This window comes from Pinus tabuliformis, chromosome 7, assembly GCF_031772625.1.
Source record: "Pinus tabuliformis cultivar Carrire ecotype Pingquan chromosome 7, CPIR1, whole genome shotgun sequence".
NCBI lineage: Eukaryota > Viridiplantae > Streptophyta > Pinopsida > Pinales > Pinaceae > Pinus > Pinus tabuliformis.
The window spans coordinates 1672367686-1672383323 of record NC_142293.1 but is presented as its reverse complement, the minus strand read 5'-3'; positions in this window follow the sequence as shown (position 1 = coordinate 1672383323).

Genomic DNA, 15638 nt, shown 5'->3' with positions numbered 1-15638 from the left:
ATATAATATAATATATATATATAGATATATATATAGATATATATATTATAATTATAATTTTATAGTATCTTATTATATTATATATAATATAATTATAACTGAACTAAATTATATATATCTAACCTTAAATTAGATCAAACATAAGTACTTACCTATATGTATCACTATATTAGATTATAATTACTTATGTTATATTAATGTTACCCTATATTACTACAAATATTGCTATATTACACTAACACTAAAATTATATATGCTAGTTTTAAAATATATGGTAGTTTTAAAAAGTAATAGTTACTTCCTTATTTTAAATGCAACATTTACTTAAACTTGTTCTAATGTTAATATATTAACACTTTTATCTATTTACTATTATTATTAAAGTAATGTTCATCTATTTACTATTATTATTAAGTTAATGTCCTAGGTTATGTATTATTATTATCTATTAATGTTTTTAGTTCAAATGATAATTAATAATCAATATGTTAAACTTAATTCTAAAAAAAGAAAAAGTAATTTGAAATGTCTCAAATGTTAAATGTTATTAATTGAAAACAAATTTATATACAATATGTTACATAAATCCTTTAGCTTGATCTTTAATAGTTTGAATGGAAGATTTAAATCAAGCTATTATTTTGTTGACGTGTTTTGCCTCTACTGAAGACGAATTTAAAGAAAGGTGAAAATAAAAATGCAAATGGGAATCTTGTCTTATAATACATACAAGAAATAAAATTCGTCTTGTCATGACAAAATGGGAATAATCCTCATTCTACCAATTGAAACAAGAAAAAGGCAGAGGGTTCTTTGAAAATAAAATTTAAATATTAGATTTTCCATTATGTCCAAGAAGTAATTCATTGATCATAATGACAATTGAAACTAAGCAATCCTACAATTTACTCATAAATAGTTATCAATAAATTGCACTTTCAATTCATGCTTGAATTTTGATGGGACTCCAAATTAGACATAAATTAAGGCCCATCTAACCATCCTTCAGCATATTAAACCTCTCTTTTTGCATTAGATGGTATATTTTTAGCCTTAATATGTTCATTAGGAAGGTTTATGGATAATTTCATATTTGTAGATTATGAAGATTTGGAGGAGGAGATAATATAGGGACTTTCTCCCTACTACAGGAGGATAAACATTGGATAATAAATCAACAAGATCTTATGAAATTATTGCAAAAATTCTTTTGGTATGAATCTCAACAGAAGGTGTTCGCAGAGTTGAAACATCGCCTCTACTCCACACCACTGCTCACATTACCATACTTGCAACAACCATTTGAGATCAAGACAAATGCCTCTGACTATGCTATTAGGGCAATCTTTACTCAATAGGGGCATCCAGTGGCATATCAAAGTGAGACACTTTCAGACACAGTCCAAAAGTATCCCACTTATGATAAAGAGATCTATTCCATTATGCAAGCCTCCCAACAATGGAAGCATTACATTTTGAGGAAGGAAACGATCATCCTAATAAACCACCAACCCCTGCAGTTCATATAGACGCTAGGGAAGTTGTAGAATGATTGCCATCAGAAGTGGTCCACATAACTACAATAGTTCCATTTGAATATCAAGTACAAGAAGGGAAACACCAATAATGTTGTAGACCACCTCATCCAACCATTGAACATGGCATTAACCACCGTCCTCAACTCTTGTGGCCACGACAATTTTGTTTGGCTACTTCTATACAAAAGCAACCCAAAATTCGACCACACATACCAGATGCTCTTGGAGGGTCAAAAGGTGTTAGATTTTCACCTCCAAAATGCACTCTTATGCCACCTGGGACACCTTTGTGTTCCTTCAAGCAAGTGCGCCAAGATTATTTGGGAAGAGCACTATATTTAGGTTGCTGGGAATTTCAGGGTCGAGAAAATAGTGGCAGTACTGCAGAAGTATTTCTATGGGGCGAATCTTCGACATGATGTCGGGAAGTACATCAGATCACACTTCTTGCTCCACTGCCAAACCGATCATCAAGAAGTGAGGCCTCTATACTACGTTTCTTACCCCTAGTTGACCTTGGAAATCCATATACATGGAATACATGTCGGGCCTTCCTTCTACTAAGAATGGAAATGACTGTGTTTTTTTTGTCGCTAATAGATTCTCAAAGATAACCATTATGGTGGTGTGCAAGAAGAATATCACAGTAGAATCCACTGTTGAACTCTTCTTTGAATGAGTATGGGTACACTTTGGGATCCCATAGTCTATCATCTCAAATCGGGATAACAGGTTCCTCAATACATTTTGGTCTAGTCTCTGGTCGATGCTGGACACCAAGCTCACTAAGTCAATAGCTTTCTATCCCCAAACTAATGGCCATGAAGAGGTCATCAATAGGATGATCATGCACATTTTGTGCATGTACAGCTCAAAGAATCCACAGACATGGGATCAGAGCCTCCACAATGTCTAGCACAACTATAACCGGGCTCCTCACAACTCAACTAGATACAACCGTTTTCAGATGGGCTTGGGATTCTAGCCACTATGTCCCATTGATGTGGCAACATTTGCATCTACTCAGGAAGATTTGGTTCATGTCCAGTCCAAAGCCGACAAGTAAAATATCTTCATTAAGCACATTCAACACATCTGCCAACAAGTCCATGACATTCTAAATAAATCAAATGGGAAGTACAAGCTATAACATGATCAACATAGGGTTCCACACAAGTTTCATGTGGGTGAAAAAGTCTAGTTGCATTTGCAGAAGGAATGCCTTACTGGAGCCTATAACACATATTTCATTAAATTTGGAAGTAGTTAGTGGATCTAGAATTTAGAAATTTAACTAGATTAAGTTTTTTCAAAATGAGGAATTAGAAAGTCACTTAGTTCACTATTTTTAATGTATATATTCACCATTTTTTGTGTAAAAATTATCACGATAAACTTTATAAAACAAATTTATATAAACTTGCAAAATAAAATCTTTTACATCTTAATCTTGGATTGCTTACATTATCCACTTTAATATTTTTTATGGTTTATATTAAAATATAAGTTTTTTAAGGTTATTTTATGAAAATAATGATGTGTACGTTACAATTATTAACCCATTTAATTATAATCCGATATAATAAATATGATGTATATGTTAATTTACTATTTTTACTAAGACAATGTTGGCACAATTTAAAAGTCTATCACATTTGCAACACTAGTAATATGGTTGAAGATTAAAAAAATTTTGTAGATCATCCAGTTTATACTCATATTGGATTTAAATTTCAAAATATTTTTGACGCTACAAACCTTCTTGATCTTTTAACTAAACAAAAATATGATGATTTTGAAACACTTATTTTAATGCTTTTTGAGCATAACAATACAATTCCAAATAACATTGAGTAATATGTTTTTGTCTTCTTATATACCATGTTTGGTGTTAGTGGATGATAATCATCATTATCACCATCATTATTACATACTATTGTAGGAAGTTTGCACCATTTTATAGATGAGGAGAAAATATTTTTTAAGGATCAAATTAATTGTTGAACGCAAGTAGTAGCATAATTTATTTTTATTTATTATTTGTACTTTTATGTTAAAAACTAAGTTGATTGAGGCTTACTTAATGAATAATAGATTAATATGCAAGATATATATCAAGTATAAAGTTATTTAATGACAAATGATCATAGTAAGGTGTCCAATATATACAATCATGGATCCATCTTAAGTGCGGATGTAGGGATCAAATTTCTTCACTTGTAAACATTTTTAGAGTGAAAAATACAATGTGTTATTTTTCATTATTGAAACTGTATTTTTGAATGCTAAATAGAATATATATATGACCAAATAAAAATTTTAACCATAAAAACTTTTATATATATATGAAGTTGGTATTGACATAAATTAGTTGACATAAATCTTCAAATAGTTTATCTGAATCTCTAGTTGAAATATTTTTGAAAGGTATAAGATTTAAACATCTAATTCACACATTTTTTTTTTACTTCTAATTACTTTACAACATATTCAATTTTATGTTTTTCTATTTAGAACATAATTTTTATTTTAAAGGGGTAGAGAAGAACAGGAAAACTTACACATGCCCTCATCTGGGCTGTAAAATGAGCCTCTCGTCTCAATTACTAATCATTCTAATGATCAAAATCAATCATGAATTAGAATAGTAACAAAGTAGTGCAATTTGATTATTTTCAAATACAAGAGGAAAGAGAGAAATTTTACTAAACTATTTTTTACAAATGTTTAGTTTTTATTCCCATAGTGTTTAAGGACACTATATTGAAAAGAACATATTAACATTCATCTAAAACTTAGATTGCTTACATTAATTCTATTATCATTAACATTTATATTTATGTATTAAATTTTACTCATGAATAATAGATATTTTTTTTTTAATTCTTACCTATAAAGTTATTTAATAGTATATTAATATTGTTTTTCTTACTATTATTGACCATTTTAAATTGACACTAACTACTTTTCCTAAGTTGAGTACAAATTAATTATACTAGTACAATGTTGGCAACACTTCAAAATCTATAAGAGGAAATATTTTATAATTCTAGTTGTGTTGTTCAATGTGTTAGGGCCTAAATCTACCTCAGGCTGAGAAAGGTAGGATCTATGGTAACATCAAACCACGCTTAACCTGGTAGCTAGCCCTACCAGGTCGGGAGAGGGCTCTCTCCTTGTCAATCTCAGGAAAATATGATCAATGATGTTTGAGATGACTGATGTAAACACTAATTTTAGGCTAGGTATATGCTCAAAGGAATTTAATTGAATTTAATGTTGATTTGTTGGCTCAAATGTGAAAAGAAGATTTGGGTCCCGGGAATGGACACAGTCTTGCAGACCCTGGTCTATTTGTTTGCCAAACTGTAGAGATGAATGTACAATGATGCTCAAAGCTTTCACAAAAGTCCAACCTTGAAAAATGATTGAAAAAGTACTAGATATAGGCAATAAACAACTCATGCTAGGATTTAGGGGTCAATTTCATGAGTTTAGGAGTTTTTCCAACAAGATCTAAACTAAGAATTGAAAAGTAGGCAGCGGAACAGCTTGCCTCTAAAATCTAGGAAACTGATTCATTTAGTTCAAAATTACCTTTTCATGATGTATCTACCTCCATGAGTGAAATTTGAGCATATTTACATCAAATTCCATCAAGTTACATTAAATTACATCATGAGTTTTACTATGAGAGAGAGAAAAGTCAAACTGAGAAGAAACTAGGCGAAAAACAGAGCTTTTGGGAAAAAAAGTCAATTTTCCATCCTGTGCACCGCACCTTTGTCCCTATGTGTAGTGCCTTTTTGCAACTGATTATGGAGTTCTTCCTGTGCACCAAATTTTCTCCAAGTAGGCTTACTGGAAATATCTGGCTGTCTAACTTCTAGAAAAGGTGGAATTTCTGAATTTTCTTTCCATTTTCCCCTCCAAAAGTGAGTTCTCCCAACACTGCTTCCTGTGTGACCAAAAAGGGGCAGAAAGGGCATTTTTGAGGTGTTTTTGACCCTTTTGGAAGCTCAAAACTTGACAAAATTTCTTGGCCATTTGTGGGCATTCATATTTTTTCCTGAGAAATCCAAAAATTCTGAGTTTTCCTCCAAAGGAGGTCCCTAGAAAAAGTGTTCGCCAGGGGGCGCGGCGCATCAAGTAGAAAAACCTATGTTAAAAATTTCTATAAGTAGCGCCTTTTGGCAGACCAGTTTTGAGGGACTTCCCGATGTCCAAATTGGGTGCACGATAGCTCGTTGGAAATATTATTGAGTCTAACTTTCAACCCAACTTGAATGTTTCAATTTGGAGTTCATTTTCACTAGAAAAATTCAAATCTCCCAAGACTGGTCAAAATGTGCAAAATGAGGTTGCCTAAAGGCAGAGTGCTGTTGCAGTCAACTTTTGAAGGTCTTCCACAACCCCAAATTGAGCTCATGATAGCTCATTGGAAATATATTTTTGTCTAGTTATCATTTGACTCATCAAGAAATTCATTTGGCCAACCAATCTAGGAGAAATCTGGATTTTCCCAAGGTCACTTCAGAGGTGCATCAATTCTCTTGAGGCAACTGTATTTTTGACATTTCTCTAAAACCATGACACCTGAGTAAAACATGAAGGAATTTTTTCTTCCTTGGCCTATTATGGACAAAAACCTCTCTCAGTGTTTCCAAATTCGTCTTTCCTTGCTCAGAAACATCATTTGAGTAAAACCTACCCCAATGTGTGGAACAGGGGATTTGTCGAAATGAAGGGAAATGAAGGGGATAAGGGGCTTCTAAATTATTGAGGAAATTTTGGGAAGTAGGGGCGGATGTTAGGAAATAGGGGAATGTGGAATTTCAAAGATTGAGTGAGGGGAAGGGGTCCGAAAGAGCAAAACACATGCCTAGCCTAGAAAATTGCCAAATTGTAGCAAGAAACTAGGGTTTGTGCGAAAATGGGTAATTTAAGGGATATCAGTGATGGGAAGTGTTTAATAAGGTACATTAAGGATAGGGGAAGGTGTATGAACATCAGGATATAAGTTTTGTTGATGATTTGACCATCCAAGAGAAATTACTTTCAAAACCCTAGGAGAGGGAAATGAACCTTACCTAGGCACAACTGAAGCATGAACAAGGTGTAAAATGACCCATTGGAACCTAACATGATGATGACAACGCTCTGAATGATGGTACACTCGGCTGAATGGAGACATGAATCTCTTGGGAAGAATCACTGACAGTTTCATCATCCCTCTCATATGCTGAATCTGTTTCCATGCTTGCAAATGTGGACCGTAGAATGATGAGTATGAAGTGATTTTATTTCAAAAATAGGTGTTTTCTATTTGAAAAATGGAATTGATGAGGGGGAAAATGAACGAGGGATTTTTGATGTTGGATATAATGGCTTTTTGGGAGGTGATAGGGTTTAGAGATACTAATTAGGGTTTGGGAGTAGTGGGATTAGATATTAGGCTTTTAGTTTTGGGGACAAGGGAATGAATGAGTGTGAATGAGAAAGGGGAGGGGAAATGAAATGAGGAAAATGTAGTGGAGGGAAATGAAAATGATGTAGGGGATAAAACAGCAAAAATGACAATTTTGCAAAACCCTAGCCAGTTTTTTCAATACCACTGTGCAAGGAACTAGGGTTTTGTTTTTTACCCATTGAAACACCATGAAAATTAATGAAAACCCTTGCAATGGCAATATGGAGATGTTAACTTACTTGTGGAATGAAGAATTTGCAAGTTTGAAGCTTGGAGGAGGCAATTCGAATGAGTTCGGGCTTTGGTGGCAAGTGCGCCATGCCCACTAACAGGTGTGCCACGCCTCACTGGTGCATCGCACCAGTTATAAATCTAGTGTAAAACCTTCATTGTATGCACTGTGCTGGCCGAGTGAGCCACGCCTTGACCCAGGTGCGCCGCGCCTCAAAATTTTCAGGGTTTGGCTGCAAATTCACTCCTTCGGCTCAAAAACGACTTGGCTTTTATTCTCTTTCAGTCTTTGGACACAAATGAACTTCTTCAACATGACAAAGACTTTATATACAAAGGATTTTAATTTTCCACTTATAAAAACCCACTTTGTAATGTTTGCCTTTCTCTTTCTTTTTACAACTCTGTTTTGGCAGTTTGACTTGCTTTTTTGCCTCTGATGGACTAAATGCTTTGACTTTTTGACTCTTTTGCAGGGGCTGGAATGCAGGAGCTTAGAAAAGTGACATTACCAAGCTCAGATCTTTTAATTTGTTAGAGTAGTAATTACTTTGAATATATATTAATAGATACTTCAAAAAAAAAGAATTACATGCATGAATCCTATAAACCTACTCTTAAGATATTCGCTCAAGTAAATCAAGAATGGCTTCTACACGATATTTATTTATCTTGATCTTCTTGCAAGGCTCTTACTTTGGCACCCATGCCCACACTATGGTATTAATTGGAATAGAGCCAAGTTCCGTGTCATCGGGATTTGGTACCCAATATTGCTCTAAAAATTTTCCATTGTATTTCCCTAACATAGGCTTCCACCAGTCAAACTTCACATGAAGATTCTCAATTTCATTATCCCTAAAGATATCTTAGATGGATTTTTCCTTCCAAATCATCTCTCCTGCATCCTCATTTCCTGATCTAACTAGAAACATCTTTCCTTTCTCAACATCAATCATCAGATTGAATGTTGGCTTTGGCTTGTTACATTTGGGTCCAACATATACTAGTTCATCTATCAAATTATCAAAATCTCCTTCCATAATACTTGAGATTACTTGGAGTATATTACGATCAACATAAAAAAGTGCCTTGTCGTGGGCCAAAAATCCTCAAAAGATGAATCACTTCCATCTGTTATTCTATGATCATTATAGATTCCATCTAATGTATCAAGAACATTTTCCCAATACACTACTTTATTTTTCCATTACTTTGTAACAATTGGTGAATCCTCATTCCAAATAGTGTCTTTCCACAATTTTATGTATGATGTTATCCATTCCTTTGGTTCTTTTAAATAGACATAATTCTGTTTGGAAGCTAAGAAAGATGGCTTCTCTATTGGAATTATAGGTCAACCTTCGTCATCTATGTTTTGTAACTCAAATGGTTCTGACTACTCAATATGTCTAATTGATTATTTGTACCTTAGTACTGGAGCATCATTGAGTACAAGAAATTGGAAGTATTGGGCATTAAGATGTCCAAATAGTGCATTTTTTCCCTCCTTGATGTATCCATTAAGGAAAATCTTTAAGTTATAGACCTTGTCAATAAGTGTAGGAGGAAACACTCGATTTTATTCAATTATGCGATATGTATCCATCATTTCAGGTAAAGAATAAATATCTTTACTTTTTAGTTTGGAAGGCATTCTTCTGTAGGTTCCACATATGTATCCATGGCTGCGCCCCACAGGAAATAACTCAACCACAATAGTGATGAAGACGCCAAGTGCAGTTAAAAGTGATAGAAACATGAAAAGATAGTGATTCTTATTATCACTTGCTACATTGTTCAATTGTAACAACAAATGTGGAGGAAGAAGTTTAAAATCAACATTTTGGCTTTTTGATCTTCCATGAGATATAAAATCATCCTTGTACACTTGACATTTTGAGTAAATAGAGGTGTCAAGAAATGCATTTGTAAGTGGGTTTCTTGAAAATCCACTTTCATAAATTAGATCACCATACATATGCATTTGTGGGTCTTCAAGGTCCCTTAAGCACTTTGCAAGGGATGTAATAGTAAATTATGATCCCATATGGACAAATGGTAGGGAGAAATGACTAAAAAATCCTACCTTATGTCAATGAAAAACCTAAAGTTGTTCCTGCAATAGATTTTGATTTGACACGTAGCCTTGGGATTGAAGTCTTTGTTTTGTCCATTTTATCATGGATATTGCTCAAATACTCCTTTGGAAACCACTTTGATGTAATTCTATGGGCATAGTAGCAATATCTTCCACACATAACAATCTTGTTATGTTTCTTCACCCTACCTCATGCCTTTTCTTCCAACTCTTTTATAGTTGTTGACTTCATTTGTGCTTTCAACACAATACATTCATTGCATTTACTGAATTTGGTGTTCTTTGAGAATGCCACGTCTTGAAACTTAGCATTTCATATCTTTCTCATTGTTGACTATGATATTGATGGGTAATTGAGCTTTTGAAGAGCCTCATTGATCTATTTTAACAAAAAATTTGTGTGTAAGTCAAAGGAAGAAATCTTAAAGGAGAATATGTTCCATCTTCTTCAACTTGACGTGTTTGGTTTGGTGAAAAATATGAATTATACATTACAATTTTTTGCAATATTTCTATGGCTGCCAATATGTGAGCTCATGCTTTGCATGTGTTGGTGTTACCATGAATAGATTTGATCTTTCCATGTTGGAAATAATGTTGGTAGTTATAGAATGTGCTTTGAGGAATTTTATGTATCTTATACCATGATTTCATACAAATAATATTCCCATTAAATCTCATGTCATTTACATTTCTAGCAATACTTGGTAGGCCATGGCCATGGCCCTTTGACATGACTATGTTTGACATGAGTGAATTCAAGACAAATTCTCTAATACCATTATTTTTATTTGTCTCGTAGCCCTTCTAGCACATGCAATGGACTTCCTATCATCATGTTAAAGACAATCTTTTCTACAACATACATCTGCTGCCAAAAGTCGAATTTCTTTCTCTTCATCTATTTTTGTTTGACATTTTGCAATTATTTTTGTAGCCATAACTCGTTTAATCCTTTTATATGGCCTTGTTACATGCATATCAATTGAGTTTCTATATTTTCATTACAAAGATACCCATCCCATTTGTTTAAGGGATTTGTGTCCTCTATAACATCCCATATCATTGTTTCCTTGGATGGCTCCTTGAACTTTTCCTTGACCCTTAATATCACACCTTTGTTGTCCACCAACTTATTTATTGAACACCTAACCAAATAGTGTATAAACTTATCCCCAATTATGCATATCTCACAATTTCCATCTATCTCTTCCAAAAAACACCAAATTCCATTTCACCTAGTGTTTCACCCTCAATAATGTCATCCTCGTGAACACTAACTAGCATTCCTTTGGCAATGCACGTGCTTGTTCCCATGCATTCATGTGTAAGAGAAACCTTTGTACATATGAATCTAACCCTATATTGGAGAATATTTATGTCATGAGCATGACAGTGAGGCTCCAAATCTGATTCTGGCCAAATCACATAAGATTCCAATACACACCATAGTGTATGCTCAAATCCTATTGGATGTTGTAGATGAGCATCATGTTTTAACACCTTCTCAATTTTAACCACTATGCATCCTTTCTTTACCATATTTCCATGCACTTTATGCCCAAGCTCTGTATTGAATATGGAGCCCTTGCCCACGTTCACTACATGTTGCAGAAGATCTACCTTCTCTCCAAGAGAAAATGTAGAAGAAACATTTGAACCTATAAACGAATGTAAATAAGGTTAGTATTTACTCAAAAAAACATTTATTATACTATCAAAAATATATAACACATGCTTCAATATTTTGATTTACCTATGTTGTGTCTCAAATCCATGATCTTCCATGGATGTATGTCCCCTTCATTAACATCCTCATCCATGAAATGTGGTTGAGTGACATCAATTATCGAAATTGTAAAGTAACCTGCATTAACCATTTCTCCGACATAATAAATTCCAGACTCTACGGATTCAACCCTTCCTAGCCCAATGACTTGATCATTAATAAGGATATCAACATAGTCCCCTTTTGCCAAAATTATATTTTCCATTGTAGCTTGTATCAATTTTGTAACAACAATTAAATCGTAACTTGTAATTAAAAGGTTGAACCGTGTAAAGTGTGACTTTATATTTTCGCAAAAACACACAACTTACGAAAAATTGATATAGATGAAAAAATTTAAATGGTATGGCAGTCATATTGTATGTAATGAAACATTATTTCCCACCATCTAGTTCCTACTACCAAAAATTACTTTACATACAAATTACACAAAAAATATATATGAAGACTATGCAATTAGAGATGTAGATAGTATCATAGAACGAAAAATATCAGTTCAGGTCAAACAACCAAGTTCCTATTTAAATTTAGAAATGACACGTGTAGTCTTGATGCATGTGTATGAATAATGATCATAAGAAATTTGTAGAAGTTGAAGAACCAAGACATGTTCCCTTGGAGAATATAAGAAATTCCAAGATCGATGCTACATGAGATATCTAAAATCCCCAGTAGAAGGATAAATTATATTTATATTTCACTTAGTGAGGATGTTTGACATTTGAACTTGATAATCGAAAGCCAAACTAGAGGTTTTCTTCCAAATAAAACTTTTGGTACTGTAAATACTAGATAATTCTCATTTTTATTCTAAAAGAAAATAAATTGCATTGGAAGAAAAATATAGTATACCTCAATAATACATTTATTCATAAACTTCAAATTTATACAATGATCACATTATTCTCCATGGATCAAATAATTATGATTGGATTATTGCGTTTGCGCCAAAAGGAAAGTTATACCATTATCTTTCCTTCCAACTCAAGCACAAATGTAGTGCCAACAACAACATATAATTATATACACTTCTTTTGCACTATCATTGATCTTCATAAATTTTTCCAAGTCCAATAAAATGGCACATCAAAACCTATAACTCTAACCATTGTGATTATTGAGACAATGTCACTCCTAGAGCATTGGTTGAATAAGTGTAATGGTGTCTAGAAGAATGTTAGTAATCACTAGGTATCCTTCTTGCATAATCACAAACTCACTGCCAAGAACAATATTAGAGAACTAACCATGGTGATGGTGAAATCTTGATAGTTTTCCTTTTGGAGCAAGAACAAAGAAATCTAGTGCATTCTATAATTCCTTCTAACAAAAATACAAGTACATTTCCAAAAATAATGTTGCATTGTGAAATAAAATTAATGCATTCAATATTTACTTCTATCCCAAACACAAACACATTTTCAACAATAACATTGAAAGATGAAGGAAATTTAACACATTCTAACCTTCCTTCTAGCATAACAACAAACATATTTCTAATAACAACAATATATTATGAAGGAAAGATAATGTGTGCTAACATTCCTTCTATCACAAGTAGAATCCCATTTATAACAATGACATTGCACCTCAAATGAATGCTAACAATCAATATCATTCCTTCTACTACAAACATAAGCATATTTCTAGAAGCAATATTACATGTTCAAATAAATCTAGCAGATGCTATATTTCCTTCTAGCACAAACACAAGCACATTGCCAATAAAAATATTCTAAGGCAAAGGAAATCCACCACATGCTAAATTTCCTTCTAACGTAAATAAAAGCATATTACTCACAAAAACATTTCAAAGTAAAAACAATCTTACACATTCTAGAGTTTATTCTAGCACAAACACAATCACATTGCCAAAAACAACTTTGCAAGGTGGAAGATATCTAGCATACACTTCATTTTCTTCTAGAAAAAACAAAATCACATTGCCAACAATAACATTGCAGGGCAATCAAAGTCCAACGCATGATATAATTCATTCTAGCACAAACACAAGTACATTTCCAACAATATTGCATTCAAAAAGAAATCCAATGCAGGTTGTATTTCATTCTAGCACAAATAGAAGCATGTTTCCAAGTGAAATCCTTTTTTTGCCAAGTGTTTTAACACATTCTAACACAAGCCATCAATTCCATAACACAATCCATCAATTCCTTAACACATTCTAACCTTCCTTCTAGCGTAGTTTTGATCTTGGCTTCTAGGGAAGGCTTTCTTAAGGATACTTATGATAAATTAGCATTGTTTTTACCATCTGAGAGCTTATGAGAATTCACATTCGCAATCTTGTTCATTGTGTCAAAATCTCTTTTCCCTCCTTTTCCACCATTTAATTCTGTAGATTCCAAAGTTGGAGCTTCAGCATTAGTGGAATGGTAGAACTTGCCAAACGTGTGAAATCCTTTTTTTGCCAAGTGTTTTAACACATTCTAACCTTCCTTCTAGCATAAGATAAAGGATCCTTTCTAAGTATTTGAAATTCCACCATTAATTCCACATAAGAATAGTGAACACAAGCCATCAATTCCTTAACACATTCTAACCTTCCTTCTAGCGTAGTTTTGATCTTGGCTTCTAGGGAAGGATTTCTTAAGGATACTTATGATAAATTATAATTGTTTTTACCATCTGAGAGCTTAGGAGAATTCACATTGGCAATCTTGTTCATTGTGTCAAAATCTCTTTTCTCTCCTTTTCCACCATTTACTTTTGTAGATTTCAAAGTTGGACCTTCAGCATTAGTGGAATGGTAGAACTTGCCAAACGTGTGAAATCCTTTTTTTTCCAAGTGTTTTAACACATTCTAACCTTCCTTCTAGCATAAGATAAAGGATTATTTCTAAGTATTTGAAATTCCACCATTAATTCCACATAAGAATATTGAACACAAGCCATCAATTCCTTAACACATTCTAACATTCCTTCTAGCGTAGTTTTGATCTTGGCTTCTAGGGAAGGATTTCTTAAGGATACTTATGACAAATTAGCATTGTTTTTACCATCTGAGATCTTATGAGAATTCACATTGGCAATCTTGTTCATTGTGTCAAAATATCTTTTCTCTCCTTTTCCACTATTTACTTTTGTAGATTTCAAATTTGGACCTTCAGCATTAGTGGAATGGTAGAACTTGCCACACATGTGAAATCCTTTTTTTTCCAAGTGTTTTAACACATTCTAACCTTCCTTCTAGCATAATATAAAGTATTATTTCCAAGTATTTGAAATTCCACCATTAATTCCATATAAGAATCGTGAACACAAGCCATCAATTCCTCAACACATTCTAACCTTCCTTCTAGCGTAGTTTTGATCTTGGCTTCTAGGGAAGGATTTCTTAAGGACACTTATGATAAATTAGAATTGTTTTTACCATCTGAGAGCTTATGATAATTCACATTCGCAATCTTTTTCATTGTGTCAAAATCTCTTTTCTCTCCTTTTCCACCATTTACTTTTGTAGATTTCAAAGTTGGACCTTCAGCATCAGTGGAGTGGTAGAACTTGCCAAACGTGTGAAATCCTTTTTTTTCCAAGTGTTTTAACACATTCTAACCTTCATTCTAGCATAAGATAAAGGATCCTTTCTAAGTATTTGAAATTCCACCATTAATTCCACATAAGAATCGTGAACACAAGCCATCAATTCCTTAACACATTCTAACCTTCCTTCTTGTGTAGTTTTGATCTTGGCTTCTAGGGAAGGCTTTCTTAAGGATACTTATGACAAATTAGCATTGTTTTTACCATCTGAGAGATTATGAGAATTCACATTGGCAATCTTGTTCATTGTGTCAAAATCTCTTTTCTCTCCTTTTCCACCATTTACTTTTCTAGATTTCAAAGTTGGACCTTCAGCATTAGTGGAATGGTAGAACTTGCCAAACATTTTCTTCAAGAGTTCCTGCAGCAAACACACTCCATGTTTGAATAAATTCTACCATACATTGTCACTCAGCATCTATAATTGTCGAGGTACCCTTAAAACCTTCAGTAGATGGAAGTTGATTAGGAGATAGTCTTTTAGTCTTTGTCAGTGGACAAAATGAATAAACTTTATCAGTAGAGATATGCAAGATCCCACTCGCAACTTGAGAAAAATATAAGTCCCCATGCGAAGATAAAGGATCCTTTCTAAGTATTTGAAATTCCACCATTAATTCCACATAAGAATCACGAACACAAGCCATCAATTCCTTAACACATTCTAACCTTCCTTCTAGCATAACAAGAAACATATTTCTAATAACAACATTGTATTATGAAGGAAAGATAATGTGTGCTAACTTTCCTTCTATCACATGTAGAATCCCATTTATAACAATGACATTGCACCTCAAATGAAAGCTAACAATCAATATCATTCCTTCTACTACAAACATAAGCATATTTCTAGAAGCAATATTACATGGTCAAATAAATCTAGCACATGCTATATTTCCTTCTAGCACAAACACAAGCACATTGCCAATAAAAATATTCTAAGGC